This window comes from Meleagris gallopavo, chromosome 29 (assembly GCF_000146605.3).
Source record: "Meleagris gallopavo isolate NT-WF06-2002-E0010 breed Aviagen turkey brand Nicholas breeding stock chromosome 29, Turkey_5.1, whole genome shotgun sequence".
NCBI classification, from domain to species: domain Eukaryota; kingdom Metazoa; phylum Chordata; class Aves; order Galliformes; family Phasianidae; genus Meleagris; species Meleagris gallopavo.
The window spans coordinates 1,459,119-1,479,687 of NC_015039.2; the positions used below are offsets into that span (position 1 = coordinate 1,459,119).

Genomic DNA, 20,569 nt, shown 5'->3' on the forward strand with positions numbered 1-20,569 from the left:
CTGCCAGCTAGTACAGCACCAGTCAGGACCCATGGGGATTCCTGCTGTACACAGATGAGCCCTGGAGAATTTCACATCAAAATATCAAATTAATGCTTCAGGACAGAGGTCTGAATGAGTCACGTGGATTTTCTTGTTTAGTTTCAGCAGTGCAGTTTCAGCAGTATTTCGTTTTAGGGAGGTAAAACCAATTGCTCCAACGCAGAGCCTTAATCCCTTTTCTTTTTAACAATACTGAAATATTGATGGCATTCCATAATTACAGAAACATTGAATGTGTACTAAATATCCACTTAATAAATGGGCATAAGGAACCTATTTAATATCATATTTAACATAAACTTTTAATAATATATGAAGCCTAGCATGGCACAATATAAAAAAAACTAATGGTAGAATACAGATTCATATTTCATGCTAAAACAGAAGTAAAACTCAAATAAGGCCATATCAGTGTGTGAATTTTGTGTTCTGGTTACCACTTTCATATTGCTCTGATTTTTGTTCTGATCTCTTTGAGTGGGGATCAGGAAGAGGCAGGTGTAGATCTGCTTGGAGGGGATCTGTTTGTCCATCCCAAACCTTGCAGAGGCTTTGCCTGGACCATTGCTCAACCTCTTCCATTGGCTGATGAGCAGGAGGGAGTGCCCAGACCCACATGGGAGTGGGTGAAGGAGGTATCATTGGCCTCTGCTGTGGCTTGCAGAGGAAATGGGTTGCATGAAGGAGCAAAAAAACCATGAATTGAGCTTAGCAGACTTTGACAAGCAGGTCTGAATGGGCTGTAGTCCAACAGGACAGGAGCCCATCAAGGAGCAACACCATTTCCAAGGGAAACCATCCAGCAAAGCTGTGAATCCAACCTCCCCAGCTGGAAGATCTCGGCTTAGAAGCACCATTTCCAAGGCCTGTCTAGACAGAGAGGATGCAGATCTAATTGCTGCCTGGCTCAGCACTGCTCTGCTGCCTCTAATTAAGCTGATGAGGGTACCAGCAGCAAACCCTGCCTGGGTGAGATGTGCTCTGCAGGCTCCTGGGACCGCATCCCACCGACAGGCGCTCTGACAAATGCTTTTGGCTGCTCTCACCTGGGGAGATGAAGCAAAAGCTGTGATGCCTTTGTGTCCTACAGTCCCAGCTCAGTGGAGAAAAGAGGGATTTGGGTTAAACGTGGCTGTCGGTTAAAAGCATCTCTCTGAACAAGAAAACTTGCTCATCCAGGGATAGCAAACAGCACAGAGGGACATAAATAATGCAGAGATCCTTCACATGGATCCTGCCTCTGACGTGCATTCATCAGAGAGTCAGTAAATATTATTTTTTTATTCTCTTTTGTGTTTCTGTTGAATGGTAAGAGGCTCTGGGAAAAGGGGAAGTAGCTTGGAGGTGCTGTGCTGATCTGCTTCTCCTTTCTTCCTCCTCTCACCTCTCTTTGCTGCCATCCACAAAAGTCTGCTCGGTGGGCTCAGCAGGGCTTCCAAGCTCTCCCAGAGGGCTGTGGTTGCAGCTGGCTTTGGGAAGCAGATTGGCTTAATGTGCTAAACAAAATGATTTCAGAGCATGTCACAAACAGGGCAAACTGCAGCTCAGCAGCCATGGTCCCTGGGACTGCCACCTCCCAGGAAAATGAAGCAGAAGCGTTTGACTGCTGGGGAATGGCAGGAGACAAAATGTGATTTTCTCTCCGGGCTAATGGAAATGCTTCACTGGGAACAGGTTTGAAACTCCCTATGGCTGCTAACAGGATCCTAAACTCACAGGTGCTGAGTAAGTGCCTGAAATGGTGATTCACTGATGTGGCTTTGCTGCTTCCCAAAATGCTAATGAGCAGTTCAGTCTCTAAACCACTAAATCAGTGTGTGAGACCTAAAAGGAGCAGCCAGGATGCTTTCCTGCTGCTAAAATAGTTCAGATGGAATTGCTGACAGAACACTCCCCAAAAACCTGAGATCGTTTCGTGAGACACTTCAATATGAGTGGACAAGTCTGATTTTGAGACTCCTAATTTGTTCAAAAGGTGCTTGGGACCCTGGTGCTTCTCCAAGTCCACTTATTTGGAAGTATCTTGAGATGCTGGGCTTCTGCTCCCATGTTTCTCCTGCACTGTCCTGCTCTAGTCCTTCCCTTAAGGTAGAATCTGTGACCCGTGTGTCCCAACTGGATGCAGCATTTCTTCTATGTTACACCCCCTGTCTAAATCATATGGATCAGTAAACAGAGAGCAGCTCCTTTAAAAGCTGCTGCACGAAGCAGTGTCACACTGACCCACACTTCTTCCTCTCTGGAGCATCCCAAGATGACTTCAATCCTAGAGCATCTTACCTACTTAAAGTCCAAGCTGATTTTGTCCAACCAGGGCAAAGAGATGGAAGTAAAAGACTTTGCAGTCTGAGCCCAGTGTCCTGGCCATGGACTTGCATCCCAGGAGGACTCGGAGCCACCCAGTGCTTGTGTCCGCTCCTCTATCTTCTCCCTAGCTTTCCTGCCATGTCCTTCCCAAGCACGTGCTGCAGATTTGGCTTTCACAGTACAGAAAGGAAAGCAGTCTCACTTAGTCATTGCATCATTTGCCATCAGTTGGGAGAAGTAATTAATTTGAACACATTTATCTCCAGTAGTTATGGATTTGCCTTGCTCTGCATCAACAGAGTCTCTGATAGATTCACCTAGCCCATAAGCATCCTTTTTTCCTTGAGTTTTAGATCTTTAAAAGTATCACAATCAGTCCCAGCTCTGTCTTCATCCTTTCTGTTTCTCAGTTCTTTCCAAAGCTTTGGGGATCCTGGGACATTTTGGATAACAACCTCGTGGTGCTTCAGTGCAGTGATGGCTGAGGTTGTGTTTGGCTTTTCAGGTGACTCAGCTGGCAGTGCTTCTCTCTGGGATTTTCCACTGCATCAGCAAGAAGAATTTAATCCATGTGGCTGTCGGGACTTCCTTGCAGGACTCCCATTCACAGAGTCCCCCTCTAAGACCACAGGGGTCCCATAATCTTGATCTGTTTGTGAGCTTGATTCCTCACCTTGGATTGTGTTGGAGGCTGCTGGGATGTGTGTTGGCTCTGCTTGCCATGCAAACTCCCCAGAAAATGCTCCAGTGAACAAATGTTCATTAAAAAAAAAAAAAAAAAACAGCAAATGTGAATTGTAACTGACTGCGTAGAGGTGCTGGTGAATTGACAACATACGCACACAGTCAAAACAAATGATCTGGAACACAGCAGAGAGAGATGGAAACTCTCACATCCCAGTCTGACACGTACTGGGGGTGATGCTGAGCTGCTGGCTGGGGCAGATCCTTCACACTTCTTTCCTGCTGCATATTCACTGGCAGGAACCCATTACTGCTGACCATGAAAGCTGATTTAAATGTTGCAGAGAGCTCCAGCAAAGCCACCCACGTGAATAGCTTCATTGGACTTTAACCTGAGCAACAGGCAGGGATTTACTATTCAGTCTCCCTTATTGGATGCACTGATTAAGCAGCACATCCCTCCTTTTGCAGCAGTTCCAGGTGAGATAGTTGGTCTGATCCATAGCATCCCTTTTATGTCTTGCAAAGCACCAAAGGGTTTCAATCCCACAAGGTCAGACTGTAGTGCCAAGGGGCCTCGGGTGGAACTTTTGAGCACAACATTTAGGATTCCAAAGGAGACAAAATGGACTTGGTACAAAATCCCAGTGCTGACATTAAAATTAAGAAGAAAGGAGGTTGAGCTGCACCTTCAGCACTCCTGGATTTGTTAGATAACATCCCCCAAGTCATCAGAAAATGAGTCTTAATTAGCGCCCACTTGGACCTCGGTTTGTCCTAAACATATTCCCATGGCATTTGATGCCAGATCTCCACTCACCCACACCCTTCAAGCATCTCAGTGCTCCTTTTAGGGGAGCTGACTTGCAATTTGAGCCTGTAACGCAGCCCTGAGAAGCACATCTGATGCAACTCCAGGTTGGTCTGTGAATGTTTCCATACAGCTCTAATTAACAGCAACAACAATCACTTTTTAGCCGTGGGTGGGGAGCCCTGGTAGGCAGAGCGAGAATTTCTCTAACTGCTACTACTGCCTTCTCTCTCTAGGAAACCTTAGGGCAAATTTCCAAATTTCATTCCTCTACTGCAGCATATTCCGGTACACGCAGCAGCCCTGCAGGGAAGCCATGCTTTGTAATGAAAACACTGTACATTTGCTCTCTCTTATTTACGGGATAATAGACCAGGTGCTTTGTTTCACAAGATGATAATCAGAGTTCCCAGGTGGATATAGTCAAGACCAACTAACTCATTTCTGTTGATGGACTGTGTTATTGTCTTTTCAAACCGGGTTTCCATTTCTCTATCCTCCTTGCATTATGAGCAGTGGAAAGCTATAGGGGTCAGGATCAATCTGCCCACTGTTTTCTCCCCTTTTCCCCCCTTGCTGCTCAGAGATCCCTTAAATCAGAAAGACCCATTACATTGTTTTAAGCAATAGAGAGCAGAGACCACCATTCCAATCCATTCTTATACAAAATCTAATACAACGATACTCACAGCTACTATTTCAATACAACTGTCCTCACCTTGGCATTAGAACATAAGTAAGCAAGGCTCACTGGAACCCAGGACCAGATAACATCCATGGTGCAGGTGTACAACCCATCCATCCCTTTTCAGTAAGGGAGACATTTGCTGTGCATTGAACTGGTCCATGAGCTCATCCTCCCATCACCAGCAACCGCATCGTATAATCCCGCCTGCAAGTGATGATCCTGTTTGAAAACCTGCCAGGCTTTTTCCCCCCATTATTCCTACTGAGCAGTTACTTCAGGATTTCATTCTTCAATGAATACTTCAAGCATTAAGGAAAAAAAAAAAATACACAACAATCTCCTCTAACTTCTAGCACGACCAATATATACCATTTGCTCCAAAGCCAGTATCACCATTTAGCTGAAATAGCTCCACTTCCCTCTCAGTGCTTATCCCCTTGACATATTTTCTACAGGGTAATTGCATCCCTCTGCACAGCCTTTGCCTTGCTAGCTTAAACAAGCTAAATTCTCATAATCTTCTCTCCTAGAACAGGTGCTTTTCTTTAATCCTCCCTGTAGTGTCTCTCTACACCTGATCTAGTCTGGGTTCAGCTGCTTTTTAACATCTGAGATTCTTCACCCCACACTAGCATCTTTCTCCACTGGCATGAACATCTTCTGACAGCTACATGATACAGCTTTGTAAAGATCCTTGGCAAGCTGCACAAAGTTAAAGTAGGACTTAATATAAATATATAGTTGGGACTTCAGCATTATGATTCTGCACTAAATCTGCACAAAATTATGGACTACTCTGAGCCGCTGAGTGTACTTGTGGGATCAATGGGAGCAAGATGGGTAGGCAAGAATGGAGCAGGAAGGTCTTTCCTCAGTGATATGTGAGCTCTTCAGTACTTCCAGGCCTTTATTATTGGGCTGCTCCATGACTGTGTGACATCTTGCATTGCAGAGTGCATCAGAGGTTTACTCAGCCCTTCCCTCCTAGGAGAGACCTTTGGCAGCATAGGGTGCCGACAGGGAAGGCACTGCAGGACAGGTCTGAAAACATATATTGCTGACCAAACCCCTCTGCCTTGATCCTGGCAGATCATTCCTTCCCATAATATATAAAGCATTCTTGCATCATTTTCCTTGTGCTAGTGGTGGTTAAATTGCTTTCTAGAGGTGGTCCTAAAAGCATGTTGAGTTACTTTGCAGCCTGGGAGTCTCATACTGCTGGAGGAGGCCTCACGAATGTCCTGGTTTGGCAGCTGTTCCCTGACACCTTGCTAGGTGTGAAAGGATTGAGACAAGATGAAAATTGCTGGTTGATATTGGTATTTGATGCAGAAATTGGGGCTGCGATCCCATCGGGAGGGAGGCTGGAGGAAAGGCGAATAGGATTAACAATACAGAAGTGTAGCTGAGGCTCCTTGGAGCCACCAGTTGGCTTAGAGGCAGGCAACGGTTCTGTGAAAACTCCAAAATGCTGCCATGGAGGAATGTACCTCCATAACCAATAGCTGAGCCTGAGCCACATGTGGATGATGGAGCAGAGCTCAGTTTTTGCAGAGGAAACCTTTCTATGCACTCTGAGGTCTTAAATGTCATTGTTCCCCATTGAATGTGGGTTAAGGGGAGAAAAATGTTGTATTTCTCTTTGACTCTTACATCTCTCACAAAGACATATAGAAACAATAGTGAGCCACTCCACCACTTTAAGCAGGTGGGCAGTGAAGCCCAGCAACACTTCAGTCTTTGCCAAGAGCACTCTGGATTATGCTTGAACCTGTTTTAACCTCAGCACTTAACCTCCTTTCCCACAACGTTGCCATTGCATGGCAACATCCATGATGGAGCTCAAAGTGAAAAGGCAAAAAGATGGCTTCCTCAGAGGGAAGGAATATTTGTTTCCGTGTTGGGGCAGAGTTTTGAAGAAGCATAAATAAATTATCCACTTGCTAAACACCAGTATTTTCAGGAAGCAGGAAGATAATTGTGTATTAATGAGGGATCATACAGGCAGGAGAGCAGCAGCTGGCCTCAGGTTTGGGAGAATATAACACTCCTGTTCTTGCTTTTCTATGGCCACCTGTGCTGAACAATGTAATACGGTTTGCACAGACCCCAAAACGAGCTGGCACAGAAAGAGAAGGACCTGGAATCCCAAAGCAGTCTAGGTGCATTCATGTGGTGCTGCATTTGGGGTAATGTTCCAGTGTCCCAGGAACACGTGGTAGCTGAAGAAAAGGCTTGATATGGATGCTGCTGCTCCAAATCTTGCTTTTATTAAGTGGAGAAGAGGAATCCACATTTTCTATTTGGATTCAGCCCAAGACCTGCACACGGAATCCATTTTGACTCAGGATATTCTGTTCCATGTTTCTAAGTGGAACCATGAACTGCTGCAGTGAGATGGAACTGCTTAGGCACACAGCTGAGAGGAGAGGCAGGCTGGAGATGTTCTTCCCAAAGATGGTGTGTACTGTTTTCTGGTTTTATTGTTTGATGAAACAAGTGTGTGAGAGCCTTTTTTGGAGGAAAGTGTGATTACAAGAACATACCCGATTCAGGCAGTTATTCTTCTGATACAGAAAAACACAGGAGGACCAGAATACACAAGCCAAAAGGATGAACAGTAACTGCTAACAATTCACTGATGCCCCTTCCCCAGCTTCCTCGATTACACTGCAAATGGGACCTGTGTAAACACCTATCTGATTTGCAACAACTTAAGTGTAGATCTCATTTCCCTATCTCTGTTAACTAAATTGTCCTTGCTTGAGCTCTAGAAATAGTCTGCCACATGAATTTACCTGTGCTTTAACCCCCTGCAAGGGGGGACCATTACAGATTGCTTAAAAACACGGGAGGAAAATATGCAGCAATTAATTGTACCAACAAACAGCTAATAGCACACGAAATGGAGGCATAATTTTAGGCTCAGAAATACCCCTCCACATTTAACAGTGTTCCAGAATGGAAAAGGGAGGCAGCGTTTTACTTAGGGATGCTATTTAGCCTGCAGGCGCTTGCAGAAGCTATCTGGGGTTTGCAGAGCTGGGAATAGCTGTGGATGCTCAGGTACACTGCGTACCTGACTTGCAAATATAGCAAGTCAGGCTTTCAAAATGGTTTTTGAGTGATGACATTTGGAGAAAAAATGCATTTGGTTTTAATACCTTCCAAATGGGAGCAATAGATATTTTTCTGTCTCTGCACGAAATCACAACCCACGCCATTCTCTGAGGCAAGCTAAAACAAATCCCCTCCATATTTAAATTTTAATCAATATTAGAAATAAATGCTTAATAATAAACATAAACTAGGAAGACAGTCCTTGCCCCACGGTGCTGACAAATGTTATCGTCAATCTGAACACTGTGCTGATGCCAAATTACGGAGGCTTAGAGCTGGGCTGGTCCTATGTATCCTGCCTATGGTGATGTTCTGGTCCCTGAGAGAAACCATGCAAGACATCTTCCACCCATCCCATCTGTGTGTGCTGTAAGGCAGTACATCAGTACTCATGTTTCGTACCCTTAGCTGCTAGCTCACTTCAGGTTGGAGCCCAAGAGCTAAGCACCATGGATGCAATGAGATCATGTAGATAAGCAGGGTATCAAAGAGAAACAGAAATATTTCTGCTTGCAGTCTCCTGTACATAGGCTGAAAAGAAACCATGATAAACAAGGCTGGAGGGCTCTGAGCAGAGATCTTTGCCTTTTCCCATCTCTTTGGCAGAGTCACGAGAGTCAAAGTGCAGAAGAAGTCATTCAAGAATGGTGAGGAACTAATCAGAATTGGGGAGTCCTACAAGAAAAGGTATTAAAATGGTTTAAACCCACACTCTCCATGTCTTCTCCCAAGCTCAAGAAGGAGGAATCAGATCCACGCCATTTGTCTGGACCTCAATATAAAAAAAAAGGAATGTCTCCTCTCTTCCAGTCCTTCGTCTACATTCTTTCTGAGGAATCAGTGTGTGAGAATTTATTGAACAAAGCTCTAAAAACCATGAGGCTCTGATCTACCCCCAGTCATCCCTATATAGCTCATATTATATATATATATAGCTCATATTTATATATAATAGCTCATATTTATATATAATATATATAAGCCATGCAATGCCATGTTGCAATAATAAGCCAATACAAGTTTTGCTGACTTTCTGGACAACATGGGGGTTAAAACTGAGGATGCAGGACTGGTGTTCCCAGCAGGTACTGCAGCAGCAGCCTTGCTATTCAATCCATGCATGTGCAGGTAGACATATGTATGTTCAACTACTCACACTTCAGCAGAAGAGCATCTCAACAAGCATGCAGCTGTTGCTGTATCTGCCCTTGTAGCACAACCAGAGCTTTGTGTAGAAACACATCCTGAACCCACTTATTCTCATCAGTGAGATGCTCTGGCCTCTGCAATTCTTTTTGTAAATTCCAGGGAGGAACGAGTGCTTTACATAACTTGTGGAAGAAAAAAAACAAAAAAACCCAAATCCATTGTCTTTGAAACAGAAATTAATGAAGCCTGTTTTCCAAAGGATGCTGGTATTTTGTTTTCTAGCTTCTCCCTGCTCTGCCCCTATGGACTCCCACCGAGAAAATCAGAATATTCTAGGAGCAGCTAACATCCTCATCCATGTACCAACCTTCACACATCTACCCCTGGGTTGTTTCTCTCTGTCCCAAGGGTAACACAGCCCTATGTATACTAATTTTTTAGTTCGTTACGCTGTCTGTGCTGTCAGAGAAGTGTAAGCTGTCTTGTCACTACTAGGCTGCCTTTGGAGAAAGTGGGGCACATATGCTTGTTGGACAGCTGGTTGCTGTCAGATGAAATGCATAATGTCATTGGTGGCCCTGATTTTCCTCAGTGGACATGAGTTTGGGTCTCTCTCAGCTGCCAGTTTTCATGAAGCTCGTAGAAACCGAATGTCTGTGAGAATTCTCATAGTCTTTCAAATAGAGGCAAAATTAGCCAGTTTTCAATCTTCTGTAGGTTTCTCCTATCAGGAAATAAGGCTGCAAGTGAGCCATCTCCAGAAAGCTCAGAGATGGTCTATCAGAAGGCATTGAAACCTGCCCCTTGAAATAGGGAGCTCATTTGAGCACAGTGTATAAAATCCCCTCCTTCAGGGAAAGGCAGATGTAAGCCTTTGCTAATACCAGGTAATACTGGGTTTTGCCCCAAACCTTATTTAAAATAGACCCTGGTTTGCCTCAAGTCTATAAATGTAAAATGCAGAGACTCCAAGAGGTGACGAATCCCCCGAGGAGGACTTTTCCCATCAAATAATTCAGAACCAGCTGAAATGAACCAGCTTTTAATGAAGCATCCCAGGCTTTCAAGATTTGGTTTTGTTCTGATATATAATTTTTTAATTATTTTCATGGAAAATAGAAATGCTTTATGACAAATGTTTTCATTTTTCTCCTGGGAAATCTCATTCCAGTCAGTGCAATTTCAGAAAAGAAGGCTTTTCTTTTCTTTTCTTTTTTTTTTTTTGTGTGTGTGCATTCAGAGAGCATTTTCTAATGAAAAGTTTGTTAGGAGATAACCTAACCAACTCCAGGCTTGTTTAAAAACCCTGTGCTGGTTTCTGATGTGAATTTGGTTTTCATTGCACCAATATCCTTAGGAAGCAAACTCCTAAGGAATTCAAGGTTCAATGGAAGTTGGGTTGGTTTGATATTATAGCTGCTCGTGTTGCTACATCTTCACACTGATGGCATCCCTCTGCATCATATCGTGTGTGTCCCTGTAATTACATGCACCCTACAAGGAACTCTCTGCAGTTGGTGTAGAGCAGCAACCAGCACTCGTGTTAATTCAGCTGCAATCCGTTGTCGTTGCCTTGACAGGAATGAATTCATTTGTTTTTCATGTGGATGTCACATGTATTCCAGGAGATGCTCCATCATAATTTAGCATTAGTTAATGGCCACTTAGAGTGCTCCTGAAGCAGCTGTAAAACGGATGGTGGCACTGGGTTTCATCACCAGGGTGGAGTACAAATAAAAAAAAAGTTTTTCAATCAACAAGTGTGAATTTTAACATCTGGCTCAACAACTCCTTCTCCTAACGAGGACATGCTATCCACACCCTTTCTGGTTATGCTGCTAATGAAAACTGGCTCCATGTTTCACATAAAGATTGGGTTTGGTGGGAGTATTGCTGGAGAAACAAGCTCAGTAGCAGCTTTTACAGAAAGCTTTGCTGGAAACATTTGGTACCTTTTAAGTGTAAAAAGGAAAAATGCCCAAATATGAAATGCAGGAAAACAAATTAATACATCAGAACTGTACAACTGCTGTAACCAGCCATCAGCTCCCTAGTAGAGGAGGACACTGTGTTACCTTCTGGGAGATACAGTCCAACCAGTGTGTCTAAGAGACACGTGTGGATGATGAGCTGGAACTGCAGTTCTCAGCAAACTTCACTATAACATTTCTGTTCCATATTTTCACAGAAAAAAATAGAAGCTCAATAGCAAAAATGTGTTCTAATCCAAGACTTCCTCAAGTAAATCATCACTTTCCAGATGGTCTGGAGTCCCTCCCACCTCCCCAGACAAAATGCTGTCCCCCATTTGAGGTCAAACTGAAGCCAGATATGCTTGTTCAGCTGTCACAGGTTTCTCCATCACTGGAAAACTGCTGATGAGCTCACAGTGCTGCAAACACTGCTTGGGATGCATGGTAGGCAAAGATGGATCGCACATGCTGCTCTCCCAAAGCATAGCAGGTGGCAGTGGAAGAAATACAGAGGCTTAACGGTTCTGCTGTATATTTCCCACCCATTTTGGTGCTAGAGAGCAGTAGAGCATCATCTTGAAAAATTCAGTGACTTAAGGATTAAGCTTCCATTAATTCCTCCCATTGGTCATTAATTCTCTTCTGCAATCAACTGAGTGTATTTTAGCCCTTACTGCCAAGCCATGGCATATTGTAAAGATGTTTTCTTTCCTGCCATTGAGTTATCCCAATGATTGACAATTATTTTCTCCTGTGCTGTACCAGAGTTTCAGCTCATCTTTATCTTCTTGAGCTGGGAAAGTAAGACATTCTTCACGCTGGCTGAAATTGGAGCCCTTCAATTATGCTGCTTACAGTACATGCAGCTAAGTCACCACAGCGCATTTGCTTGCATTAATTTAGTCTCATCTCCTGGACCAGGATTAGTTTCCCTTAAATGTTCAGACTCACAAACATTTGGGTCTCTTCTGTGGGACTCGGCTGTCTGGTGAAGTCATGACTGTCCTCCACCATGGAGTGGGGTTTGAGAAAGCCCGGAGCAAGCAACAAGATGAAACATGAAAAAAGACAACGTTTCAGTTTTGACTTTCTTCCCCCAATAATTTCAAAAGCTTTGAAAAGGAAACAGATTTTTAATTATTTTAATTTCATGCCTACCTTCCTATTACTTCCATTTTTATTTCCAAGTTTCAAATATCTTTGAAACAAAGATATAAAGATGCAAATTTCTAAAAAACAACTAAAACTTCATCCCACTAAAATTTTTGACCTTCAACTGCTTATTTTTGTATTTTTTCTTCCCAGATGTGCAATATGGACAGACTCAGACCTATCAGGTTCCCTCAGGACAAACTCTGTCTCTTAACACAGCCTGGAAGTTGGATCTGAGCACCTCCTGGCTGACTGGTGGGAAAGCCCAAGGGCTGACCATGAAGCTCACTCTGCCTGGAGTCTTCAGCTGATCTGAGGAAGAACCTGGTGAGTAGGTTGAGTTTGACTCAGCCTTTTTCAGCTCTGATTTTCTTTTCAAATTCCTCAGAGCAGCTGTGGAGGAGGAAGGAAATCTCTGTGCAGAATTGGCTCATGTGATGGGAGCAGTAAATGAGCAACTTCTGTTGTAGGTGAAAACACTCCTGTGGGCCAAGTCCCTCTGCATTGGGCTCCTCTCTGGAAATGTAACCAAGTGCAGATTAAACCTTTCATCTATCCCAGCCTTGGCAAACACACGTGCATTTTCCACCACCACTCACTTCTTCCCTTCATGCTCCCTGGCTTAACACACAGGATAAATCCTTTCCTCAACAGCGACCACAACAGCAAATGATCAAAACAATTCAGATTTTTATTTTTTTTTTAATATGCTTCAGTTATAATACTCATGGCTGGATAAAAATTGTTTCTTGATGGGCTCTGAGCACACAGGTGTCAGTCTGTTTAAATGATGCAGTCTCTTTCACCTCCAAGGAGCAGTCTTTCTTTCTGGTCTCATTGATTGATCCATGGCAGGTGGAGGCAGCTCTGTCCACCTCATCTAGCTCATTTCCCATCCTAGTTGTTGAGTTTATGAACCTTTCAAGGTTTCCTCATGGCTATTTGCAAGTATAGAAATCCCAAAGAGCTTTTAGTAGACTTTTCAGGTTATTCTCACCCCTCAATACAGGGCATACATTTAGAGTTGTGTTTTTGTTTAACCTCTCAGCAGATGCAGGTGGCAAAATATCTACTGATTTTTGCAACCTGCAAATATAGTCACAATTCATGTTTTCATCCCTCTGAAGCCAGGGAGGACCTGCATGCCCAGTGCCAGCTTTTTCAGAGCTGTGCTTGCTTTCGGGCAAGAAAGCTTTTCATGGATGTGTTTTCCCAAAGAGCCTTTCTTAAGGAAAGCCACATAAGGTATCTCATCAATCCTAAAAGAAAGATGAATGGAATTGGAAAAAAACACTTGATATTTCTTTTTTTTATTTTCTTTTGAACACTGTATGCAGTTGAAAGAGTTATTGAAATACATTACATATTATATATGTAAATATATGTATGAAATAATTCAGGTTGTCAGGTATCTCAAGAGGCCACCCAGCCCCATGCTGAAGTCAGACCTGTTTTTTCTTCTTGTCAAGTGTGACCTTCTCCTCATTTCATGACCACCAGTTTCAATTTGTGCCCATTGCCTTCAATGGGGATTGCAGGCACTGAACCATACCCACCAGCACCTTGCTAGGAGCATTTTGAATAAGCACCACAGCACCACATCATGCTTTTTAGCACGGGCATCACTGCTCTTGGTCAAATAAGCACAAAGACTCTTTAAAAGGGAATATCAGAGAAATTACTTATTGTTCTACTCAAGTTGGATATTAGGGACATTTCTGCTCTGAAAGAGTGGTGGTGCATTGGTGGTGCACAGGCTGCCCAGAGGGGTGATGGAGTCACTGTCCTGAAGGTGTTCAAGGAAAGTGGAGATGTGTGGCACTGAGGGACGTGGTTAATGGACATGGTGGGATGGGTTGGGGTTGGACTTGGGGATCTCAGAGGTCGTTACCAAGCTTAATGATTCTATGATTCTATTTGTCATGAAGTCCTGAAGGAAGACTTCCATGAGGTGTATGGAAGTAGGTCAGGACAAGCTATGTGGCTCCAATTTTGCCTCTCCAAATGGAAACCATGTTTTTGTGTGTATGTGTGCATGCGTTTTTTTGTCGCTGGTGGTGGTGGTCTTTTTGGGGGTATTATTTTTGTGTGTTTGTATTGTGTTGTTTTTTATGTTTCTTCACATAGAGTTTTAGGCATGGCAATATTAAAGCCTGGTTCGTGTAGAAAGTGCACAGGCACATTTTAATATTTCCCATGATTTTACCTTTCATCCACTACAGACAACAAGGAAACAATACAACACTGCCACTGAACCTATTTGTGTAAAAGTTATCACAAAATGGCAGATCCCATTATGGCATATTTCACAGATTCTGAGGCAACCTTTGGAAAAAGTCATGAATTCAAAAAAAAAAAAGATGAAACAGAGGTCATACGATTCTGAATCCAGCAGCTAGCATCATGATTATCACTTTTTTTGTTTGGAGGAAAGTGAAAGTTGTATAATAAGGGATGAGAATGGACTAATCAGTCCAAGAAGCAAAAGCTATTCACTAAATAGTGGCCTCTCGGGCGCACTAAAAAGGATGGCAGAAAATGTATGCATGGGTAAAGACAAATAGATCGACGGAAACTTGCATCTCAAAATAGAAATATTCACATAAGATGGTCTCCATTATGTGGACACTGTCTATCAGCAAAAATGTGTATTGAAAATACGTGAGTTATATCCTTTGATTGCCACAGCCACTGAAAATACGTAAATAGACATCCAGCAACAAAAGCAGAGAAGGCACAAGCTAAGTTATTGTGTTACCTCGGAAATGAACTAGTTATGAGGGGAAGCTCTCACAACAGATCCCATTTAACAAATGACATGACAGAAGGATGTGCTCCCACACCAGAATGTGCATCCACTGCCCCACCTTGAATATCTCAGCCAAGGCTTGGCTGCTGGGGTTACTTTTCTCAGCAAGGTGGGACTCTAATATCCCATTCCTATGCCGCTTATATTATACGTATCTATACCCCCATTGCCCATCAGTCATTCTCCATTTGTCTGATGAGGTCAGATGAGTCTCATAGACTTGTCTCTCCTGTTATTCCATGCATTTACTGTGCCACACACAAAAACCTCCTGCAAGGCTCCTTACTGTTCCTTTATTCCAGAGCAGCCAAGGACCACAAGCCATGGCTTCAAGCCTGGGGAAAAGCTTTGCTTCAGCACACCCATAGAGAAACCCAGAAAACTACAGCAGTGTATTTAAGGCTGACAAACCACAGCTTTTCCATGCTCAGCAGCCGTAGGATGGGAAGACCTTACTATCATGTTGAGCAGCAGGAGCGCAGCTCCTCCAGAAAGATGCCATCTGTGAGGTCGTTTTCAACTGAGACCTCCTGGGAGGAGTGATGCACAAAAGAAGAGAGGATTTCCTCAGCTGCTGTTATCAGGTTTCCTTCCTCCAAATACTCTAAAGGAATGTGTTTGCTAAAGAGTGTTCTGCCAATTTTCTATTCTTCATTAACTCGCCTACAGCAGAGGTCGGCATTATCTCAGTGCATTGCAAGGCCAACTGAGGAATCAGCACATATTTTGCTCAGTCCTTGCTGTTCCCTATGGATGTATTCCTGCAGAAAAGCTTAGGGACCATAATGCAGGGACATTATCCCAGGGAGAAGGAACATGGAGTGCAAGGAAGCACAGCTCAAATCCTGTGAATAAAGCAGCAATAGAGGAGTGGAGGAGGAGTAGGAGGGAAGGTATGGTCAAGTGTTCAGTGTGTCAGGACACTGCCCTGTCAGCTGCTGCTTTCCCACATGGGGCAAGCAGCTTTATTCAGGGAGTGCACTGCACACAACACACACATTACCCCCAAGGGACAGCTGCACAACCTTCTTCAGCGTCTTATTGCATTGTACTGCACTGATGCAGCTTTTTGCTGCAAAACTGCTCCCAGGTGCATGAAAGGAACACAGAGAGAACTGGAATTCTTCACCAGCATGACGCATTACAGAACTGCTCTGGGATTTACACCTCTGCTTCCTGGGAGGAAAGAAATCAATTTTCAGTGACGACGCTTTTCTTTTTCCAGCTGGTAATGCAGCAGAATGGATGGGCTGTCACTGAGCCTGTGTGCAAAGTTGCAACAGGTCGCTGATGATTAAACACAACGTTCCTTCAGAATTGCAGGTTCTGATTCTGCCCGGAGGCAGCTAACAGACCTTTACAGCATGCTCCCTGTAGAAAGATCTACTCATCATTTAAGCAGGCACTTTTTGCTGCCTTTTGTCTCTAGAGGTAAAGTCTGAAAGGAAAACGAAGCTTCTGAGTCCCTTTTGAGTTCTGCTGCCCAGATTTCCATATCATGAGGGATTGCCTGGAGTTGGTGATGCTGGAACACCTGCCTGTGCCTCCAGCACTTCCTCTGATGCAGTTCTATGTATCAGGTGCAGAAGGCAACACTGGGAAGATGTTGTCTCCTGGATCACCTGCATCTGCTTTGCATAACTGACTGAAGTGTTTCGTTGCCCCATTTCTGAATCTCTACAGTGCTTGCTAAAGAGAACTGCTGTCAGACTGTAGTACCCCATCTGTTTCTAGCTGACCCCAACCTGATTTAGCAGAACCAGGATTTATTTAGCAGTCAGGGAAAGTTTTGTCTTCCCAGAAATTATATAGAAAAAGATGCCATGGAGCGAACAGCCCCGTTTCCCAGGGATGCTGCCCAGAGCTCCCCTCGAACCTGACAACAAGAGCTGCTCTTTTGAGTCCCTGCAGGTGTTTTGAACCTGCTAGTTAGGCTTTGGGGCTTTTGCTTCTGGCTGGTGTTTACTGCATTATTGGCAAGCATATCTTTACTTTTCCTCTGGATTTTAGCATCTCCCTTTCTATCCCATTCTCCATACTTTCTCACACATGGTTTTGCTTTAGTTCTCTCTTCCCCTAGCAACTTTTTTGATACGTTCTGAAAACTTACAGCAGCCTCTGCTGAGGTCTGCCCACAGAGCAGAAGGAAAGGAGCAGTCTGCCTGGTATCCAGTCCAGAACAGGCAGAGGCAACAACTGACATGAAATGCAACCTTCCTACTTAGGCATCTAAGAAGAGCACAGTCCAGGTGTTGGAAATGGCTATGGAACATGAGTCAGTTGGACCCATTTGCTGGGAGACCCACAAGCAGTAGAGGCACAAAATACTCCTAAAAACAGACTCAAATCCAGCTGGCAAACCAAACCATCACAAAGTCTGCTTCAGCCCCAGCCTATCTGCAGAACGGGCAGCACTGCTCTCAGACAGACAGCTGCCTGGGAGCTGTTCGCATGGCTGACTGCAGGGCTGCTGAGCCCCCAACCAGGGCAGACTGGTGGCAGATTGGTGGGAAGGGATGAGCCAGAATGGCCTGAGAGTAAAGTGCAGCTTAGTCCCGTGCCAACTCGTGTGCCCACAGCTCTGCCCAGGCAGCACTCCAGCCACCAGCCCCTTTGCAGCCCCTCATTACCCAGCAGTGCACGGGTGCCATCTCCTCTTCCAACAATCTACTTTTTGATTCTATTTAACTCTGATGCTGTCTGCAAGCCGAGCTGCCACTCGGGTGGCAGCCAGGAGCCATGAGCTGAGCAGCGTCTGTTCCTGCAAGATCCTCAGGCTGCCCAGCTTGCTCCTGCTCCCTGCCATCATCAGAACACAGCCTGATCTCTTTCCTTTTTCTATATTTTTTTTCTTTCCTCTAACACAACACCATGAAGACACTCAGCCGCTGACCACACTGCACAGCTAACTAGGATTTATGATCCACAACCATCAGGAACAGGCAGAAAAATTTCCCTTCTGTTTGATCAGAAGCCACAATTTCATCAAGGCTACAAACACCCAGGGAGATACAACCGACTGATGGACATTGCTCAGACCATCCCCAAGTGCGTGCTTCTTTGCTGGCCTTTCTCCAGCCCTGCCTTCTTCCTTCAGCTGGCTAAAATTCAACGACCATAGCAAGAGACCCCCAGGTCCCCTCTGTTGCTCAACTTGGTGTGACAGCAAGCACCCTCCAAGATCCTCATGTAAGGTGGGTGCTGGACCTGCTGCCAGCCCTTTGCTCAGCCCCCACATCACCCCACACCATGCTGAGAAGCAGCACAGGAAGGGCTTTAGCAAGCAAACTGAAACTCAACAGGCTGCCTGCTCCTTCTCAGCTGTACCACAACCCATGCTCATCATACTGTGCCCACGCAACACAGCCAGTGACATCCAGGGCTATCCTGGTCCTGCACCACCACCATCCACATGCCCGGAGTGGAGAAAAGCAGAGCATCTGCTCATACTCACAGTTTTGAAGTCCTCATGGTTGCATTCTTGACCTTTGAATTTGCAATACAGCATCATATCCTTCAGGTCGTGGCCAACCCGCGCCAGGAACTCCTGCATGTTGAAAACTTTAGGTTTATACTGCTTAAAGTTGGCCTTCTCTTGGAGGATGGCTAAGACAGCCGGGTCAGCCAGGTGAGGGTTGGGGATCTGCAGGTTGACGTCAAGCAGAGCCAGCAGCTCCCCAGCATGGTACAGATCATTGGTGGTCAGCCGGGAAAAGCGGAACTCATTGAGGTTACAGATGGTGACGGCGGGGAACACCAGGCTGTTTGCCACCACCTCGTCCACTTTGGTGACATGCTGGTAGGAGAAATAGAAAGCCACCCGGTCCGAGCTCTCCACAAGGAGGAGCCCCAGGGAGCCCACAAAGGCCAAGGTCCAGAGCAGGCGCCGGATGGTCACTGGCCCATAGACGAAGACATGACGGATCCCGTGGAGTGTGGAGGTGTTGGCAAAAATCTGGATGCTGGAAGGCTGCAGGCTCCCCATGCTGCCCTCGCTGGTGCTGTCCTTCAGATCCATTGGGAGTAGCTGGTGAAATCCTTGCACTGCTTTTTGGGTCAGACTGTAGCCGGAACTGGGATCCTTCCCCTCCCCTTGGAAAGTAATTAGAGCCTTTAAGAGGAGAGAGAGCGAAGACAGTCTCAGACCAGCTGCCACGAGCTTATCCCACCAGCTCAGCAATAGCTTCGTAGGGGTAAATATTTATACAAACATCCATTCAAACTCTAGCTCTTGATTTCCTCGGTGTGATAAGAAGGGCTGGTTTTATTTAGGGAGACACCAAGGTGATGTGGAAGAGATGTGGGTGGGAAGCGAAAGCCGAGCCAATGGAAATAAAGTCCTCCCCCTACACACGCGCACACACGCGCGCACACACACACACACACACGCCGAACAAGATGAGATTAAGCGAGAGGGAGAGCTTAAAACAAGCGGAGCAGCTCGCAGCCTGTTAACTGGTGCGTGAAGCCAAGGATGCCGCTACCCAGAGCTGATGGCTGGCAGCGAGGCTTCCAGACTCATCCTTCCCGTGCTCTGAAGGTGCTGCCGGATTTGGGCATCTCTTCTCCTCCCCACCCTGCTGTTTTGGGCAGGGCTTTAGGAAATAGCCCCCTCCCTAAAACCCCACCGGTATTATTTTGCAAGAGTTTCTCTCAGGGAAAGCTGGGCAGCGAATACAGCAAGAAAATGCAAGAGAAGTAAAAGAGGAAAAAGGGGAAGGAGGGAAAAGGATTAAAAAAAATATGAAAAGGGGAAAAAAAGCTTCTCAGCTCCATGTGTGCACATAGCGTTAAAAAGCAATAGCATGAAGACTATCTGCCATGCAGCAGCTCCAGAGCAAAAAAAAATTAAGACAGAAAAGGATGAAGCAAGAGAAGTAGTGGGAGAGAGGGGCTGCTGTGTCTCTCCTTCCTTCTCTCTATCTCAGCTTCCCTGCACTTCAGGACTCCAGCAGGCAAAGCACCGAGAGCTGTGAGTCATGCATCGATCTGAGCCCCACGGCAGGCGAGAGCAGTACTGCCAGATGTTTGGTGCTGCTGGAAGGCAGCTGTGATGGATGCGTGCAGGGAAGGTGCTCCCAGCTGTGTCTTCAGATGGGAGATTTGGAGGGGTGGGGATGTTGGGGAGGCAAACTGGGAAAGATTTCCTAGCCAAGAGATGCTGCAAAATCCTGCACACTGAAGCCTCTAATGTGACAGCATTCTTAGCGCATGCTGCAGGAGGTGGGAAGGAGCAAGGTGTAGCCCTGGGTCTGAGAAGGGTCAGGAGTAGCTCCTCTTCACACTGACTGTGCACAGCAGTATTTTTATCTGTTTTATCTCAGATGTAGAAGGAAAAAATACTTTCTGTCTCCATACAGCACTATGGCAGGTGAGGGTCCCTGGGGCAATGGTGGCATGGATGTGACAGTCAGCTGAGAGCAGAGGCTCAAGGAACAGCCACAGGCTGTCACAGTCTGTGGTGTGATGCCCAGAGACTATCAGCCTCCTGTGAAATTACCTTGAGAACAGACCCAAAGATTATCTTGGGCAAAGTCTTGTGCTGTTAACCAGCCAGAATATCTCTCAGGCTGAACTACTCAACCCAGCACTGCTATATGGCTATGCAGTGCTGCTCTCACTCTTCTACACCAGGGAAACTGAGGCAAAGAGAAGCCGAAGGACGTGTGAGCAGTCACACAGTTTGCACTGCAGCCATGAGTTGAAGACACCACTTGGTCTCTGGGTTGCTGGCACTCTGACACCTTAGAAATCTCCTGCACCTTGTCTTGTGCTTTCCAGATGGGGTGGACAGCACTGAGCAGAGCCAGGTGTGAACCAGAATGAAAGCAGCT

General features: G+C 45.3%; 1 pseudogene; it reads right to left on the reverse strand.

Moving 5' to 3' along the window:
• Window positions 1-17,136: 17,136 nt before the first annotated feature.
• Window positions 17,137-20,280, reverse strand: LOC104914571 (annotated as a pseudogene).
• Between the last annotated feature and the right edge of the window lie 289 nt (window positions 20,281-20,569).